A 5,385-nucleotide genomic window follows, 5' to 3' on the forward strand; every position below is an offset into this window, starting at 1 on the left:
CACACGCACGACACCCAAGCTTTACTGGACTCAGGAGCAGAGGGTAATTTCATGGACTTCAAGCTCGCTCACAAACTCCAGATTCCTATCACCTCACTCACGCACAAGATATCCGTCAACGCTCTCAATGGTCAAGAACTCCCCAACATTTCTCACACCACTGAACCTATCACACTCATCACTTCTGGCAATCACACTGAGACACTATCATTTCTACTCATGGACTCACCCCTTGCACCATTAGTTCTCGGCCATCCTTGGCTCACCCAACACAACCCCAGAGTTGACTGGGGTCATAACTCTATATCCATGTGGAGTAACAAGTGTCTTGAGTCCTGTTTAGTGTCTGCTTGTTCATCTGTGTCTGATTCTGTGTTTCTAGAGGAGGCAGTGGATTTGTCTAACGTGCCCGTTGAATACCTCGACCTGAAGGAGGTGTTCAGTAAGTCCCGTGCTGCTTCTCTTCCTCCGCATCGTCCCTATGACTGTGCAATAGAATTATTGCCAGGTGAGTCTCCGCCTAAAGGCAAGTTATATTCACTCTCTGTTCCTGAGAGAGAGGCTATGGAGAGATACATCTCTGATTCTCTGGCATCTGGATTCATTCGTCCTTCCTCTTCTCCAGCGGGGGCGGGGTTCTTCTTTGTGGGGAAGAAGGACGGATCTCTGCGTCCTTGCATTGATTACCGTGGGTTGAATAACATCACAGTGAAGAATACCTATCCCTTACCGTTGATGTCCTCAGCCTTTGAAAGGTTACAGGGAGCATCCGTGTTCACTAAGTTGGATTTACGTAATGCTTATCATTTGGTTCGCATAAGGAGGGGGGACGAATGGAAGACCGCGTTTAACACCCCCAGAGGGCACTTCGAGTATTTGGTCATGCCTTTTGGGTTATCCAACTCCCCAGCGGTTTTCCAGGCACTCGTCAATGACGTGCTGAGAGATATGATTGATCAGTTCATATATGTTTACCTGGATGACATACTGATTTTTTCTTCTTCTCTCCAGGAACACGTTCAGCACGTCAGACGAGTGCTTCAGAGGTTGTTGGAGAATGGACTTTTTGTCAAGGCGGAAAAATGCATTTTCCATGCACAATCCGTTCCATTCTTAGGTTACATCGTCTCGACTGAAGGTATTCGCATGGATCCTGACAAGGTTAAGGCTGTGGTGGATTGGCCAAGTCCAGATTCCCGTAAGGCCCTACAGAGGTTTCTGGGATTCGCCAATTTCTACCGGCGTTTTGTTCGCAATTTTAGCCAGATAGTCGCTTCTCTTACCGCCTTAACCTCCCCCAGAGTGACGTTCAGGTGGTCCGATGCAGCCGAGGCTGCATTCACCAAACTCAAGAGCCGCTTTGTTTCGGCTCCCATCCTCATAGCTCCCGATCCCTCGCGTCAGTTCGTGGTGGAGGTGGACGCTTCAGAGGTGGGGGTAGGTGCGGTACTTTCCCAACGTTCCTCTTCTGACGACAAGATGCACCCTTGCGCGTTCCTTTCCCATCGGTTATCACCTGCGGAACGCAACTACGACATTGGCAACAGAGAGTTGTTGGCAGTGAAGTTAGCACTGGAGGAGTGGCGCCATTGGTTAGAGGGTTCGGGGGTACCTTTTATAGTTTGGACCGATCACAAGAATTTGGAATATATCAGAACCGCCAAGCGACTCAACTCCAGGCAGGCGCGGTGGGCACTCTTTTTCGGACGTTTTGACTTCTCTCTCTCGTATCGCTCGGGTTCCAAGAATGTCAAACCCGATTCCCTTTCTCGCATTTTTGACCATTCCGAACGTCCATCCACTCCCGAGTGCATCCTACCCGGGACCCTAGTGGTCTCCACTTTCACATGGGAGGTTGAATCGAGGGTCAAAACGGCCTTAGAAGGAGTAGAGCCTCCGCCCGGTTGCCCACCTAATCGGTTGTTTGTGCCGGAGGGGTGTCGGTCCGATGTTATTTGGTGGGGGCATTGCTCCAACGTAGCGTGTCATCCAGGAGTCAGCCGCACTAGCTTTTTGGTTAAGCAACGCTTTTGGTGGCCACTGATGGCTCGTGACATTCGCAGTTTTGTTTTGGCTTGTTCGGTTTGTGCCACTGGGAAGACTTCTAATCGACCCCCAGATGGGTTACTCCAACCGCTGTCGGTCCCTTCGAGACCCTGGTCCCACATCGCGCTAGATTTTGTTACCGCCCTCCCGCCCTCCCAGGGCAAGACGGTTGTTTTGACCGTGGTGGACCGGTTCTCTAAGGCAGCTCATTTTATTCCCTTGCCTAAATTACCATCTGCCAAGGAGACAGCGGTAACTGTCGTGGATCACGTTTTTCGCTTACATGGCCTGCCGATGGACGTAGTTTCTGACAGGGGGCCCCAATTTGTGTTCAAGTTTTGGCAAGAGTTTTGTAGGTTACTGGGAGCGAGTGTCAGTCTGTCTTCAGGGTTTCATCCCCAGAGCAACGGTCAAACGGAGAGGGCCAACCAAGATTTGGAGAGAGTGTTGCGATGTTTGGTTTCTAAGAATCCCTCTTCCTGGAGTCAACAACTCTCTATGGTTGAGTACGCTCACAATTCGTTGCCAGTGGCAGCCACGGGTCTCTCTCCGTTTGAGTGTAGTTTAGGTTACCAGCCACCTATCTTTCCCAGTACGGAGTCCGAGGTTACTGTTCCCTCCGCTCACGCTTTCATCCAGAGGTGCCGTCACACATGGAGCAGAGCCCGTGAGACTCTTCTCCGGGTGGGGGCGCGCACCAAGGCTAAGGCTGATCGCCACCGGTCGAAGCCTCCGGTATACGTCGTTGGTGAAAGAGTGTGGCTTTCTACTAAGAACATTCCACTCCGATCCGTTTCGAACAAACTTGCTCCCAAATTTATTGGTCCGTTCAAAGTCACCAGGATCATTAGTCCGGTGGCGGTCCGGCTCAAGCTTCCTCCGGCGTATAGGAGAATTCACCCTACCTTTCATGTGTCTAAAATAAAACCTGTGTTTCAGGCACGCATTAACCCGCCGGTCCCTGTTCCCCCGCCGCCACGACTTGTTGATGGGGAACCCACCTTTTCTGTCAATCGTATTTTGGACTCTAGAAGGAGGGGACGCGGATTCCAGTACCTGGTGGACTGGGAGGGTTACGGTCCGGAGGAGAGAAGTTGGGTACCTGCTAGGGACATTCTGGATCACTCCCTTATCGATGATTTCAATCGACAGGTAAATTTGCCTGGGAACGCCAAGAGGCGTTCCTAGGGGGGGGTATTGTCACGGTTCATGAATCCACTGCCTCCTTTTCTCTCTCTCTCTCTCTCTCTCTCCCGTGTTTGTGTGGGCGTGGTTCCCAATCTCGGCTTGATTGTCTGCGCCAGCTGGAATCACTTAGCTTCCCTTTATATGTTCTGTAACCAGTGTTTCTTGTTGTCAGATCGTTGTTTTCTTCCCTGAGGTTGTGTCGTGTGTTCGTGCTCATTCTCTCGTCGCCCCTGTGTGGATTATCTTCTGTGCTCCTTCCTACCCATCCGGACACACTCCCCTGGATTTCTCTGCACGCTATCAAGGAAGATACACCTTAGTCCCTGGGTCGGATTCCGTCTGAGTACAGTCTGTCTGTCCTGTTGCTGTTGTAAACTGTATTCATTAAACCATCGTTGCTTGCATCTTGCATCCGCCTCTGTATTGTCACACTACCAGAGAGAGAGATAGCGAGATAAAGTCAGGGAAAAGACGAAGAGAGGAAAAGAGAGAGAAAGAGCGCTCTGAGCCTCCAGGACCTACTGTTAAACCAAGAATCAATGCTACTCCACTTAGAAGTAAATTGAAACTATTTTCCTTGGAGTCCCCGCCATGTTAATTTCAGCCGCAGGGTCGTGGGGAGGACACTTTAGTTATGATGAAAGACAGTTTTCCATTTACTGAGCTTGGTCACACTCCCATTTGAGTTAATATTGGTGCTCCTTCAGTTTCCTTCATTCTCTCCCATTCTCCCTCATTCGCTCTCCCCCGCAGACAGACAAGGGGACAGGAAGAATCATAACCTGGGTCCAGCTTCTTTGCTTTTGTTTATTATCCTGTATCTCATCCATTCTTATCTAGCAGACTAAGGTCTCTTTAAAAAACACCTCTGAGTCTCTATCAGGAGAAAGGGCTTGGAGTGATGCCACAGTGTCAGAGTCTATATCCTTGAGCTGTAACTTCCATTGACTGTGAATTAGTTAAAGTCCAAAGGCTTCAAGCTGCAAACAAATAATCCTGCTAAGCATTCTGACCTTTCCTACGGGTAAGGGCTGCGCTAAATGCAAAGGACAGGTTCACTGAAAACACACACGTGTGCATGCACACGGACACAGACACAGACACACACACACACACACACACACACACACACACACACACACACACACACACACACACACACACACACACACACACACACACACTAGGTAGGTAGGTTAGCAGCTATACTAAGAACTGGGTGGTGATATAAAGAGCAATGAAAGGGCAGAGAGTGTGACTCATCCTCCTGTCTGGTGTGTGTGTGTGTTTTCAAGGTTATGTGTGTGTGGGAGTCATCTGCAGTAATTATCCTATCAGAGGGATAATTCAGCACACACGCAAGTATTCAGCTCACACGCAAGCATACCTGAACACAAATACATAAATACACACTGTAAAAATGTTAATAAAAAACCCTGTGGCTCTCTAGGAGCAGGAATGAGGAACAGCGACTGGCTGAAACAGCTGCAAAGCTCAGGCTAGAGTGAGAGTGCAACAGAGAGTGGTTTCAGCACCAAGGACAGCATTTATTTATGCTGTGTGCCTATATGCTCTCTCAGCTGTCTCTGTGGCGCAATTGGCTAACGCGTTAGACTGTTAATCTAAAGGTTGGTGGTTGGAGCCCACCCAGGGACGGAAAGCTTTTCTAATTGTGCCCTCGTTGGTATGCAGACTATTTTAGGAATGTAATGAACAGGCATGTTTTCAGAGCCATGTGACTGTGTGTAGTGTATTGACTGCATTAGGTAGATTAGCAATAGTTACTGATTTACAATCTCAATCTGGAGGGAGCCGGAACCTGTCAGAGTAACCGTTTTACTGTAATGAATAGTAATAAATGATGTAATACCATAAAAACAGCATAGTAATAACATGTAATAGCAATAGCAATATTAATAATTACATTTCATTTCTCTGTGCTTCCGATTCATGGCGTTATATATCGAAAGCAGTTTCCACATTATTAACATTTCAAGGTTATCAAAAAGCATCAGGAAACCAAACAACTCAACTCATTAGAATTAAGTTATTCAACCGCCTGATAAGAACATCGCCAGGAGATCTTAAGATGGGAAGATGCTATCATTAACAAATAGAGGTGAAGTAAAAAGAATACTGGTGTAATGAAAA

The 5,385-nt window shown here is 48.2% G+C and overlaps 1 non-coding gene across 1 annotated transcript; it reads left to right on the forward strand.

The window, feature by feature from the left end:
- The first annotated feature begins 4,816 nt into the window (after window positions 1–4,816).
- On the forward strand, window positions 4,817–4,890 carry trnan-guu (transfer RNA asparagine (anticodon GUU)). Its single transcript has one exon. It is a non-coding gene; the product is annotated as a tRNA-Asn (tRNA).
- Window positions 4,891–5,385: the final 495 nt, after the last annotated feature.

The sequence above is a fragment of the Salvelinus fontinalis genome, chromosome 23 (assembly GCF_029448725.1).
Source record: "Salvelinus fontinalis isolate EN_2023a chromosome 23, ASM2944872v1, whole genome shotgun sequence".
Lineage (NCBI taxonomy): Eukaryota > Metazoa > Chordata > Actinopteri > Salmoniformes > Salmonidae > Salvelinus > Salvelinus fontinalis.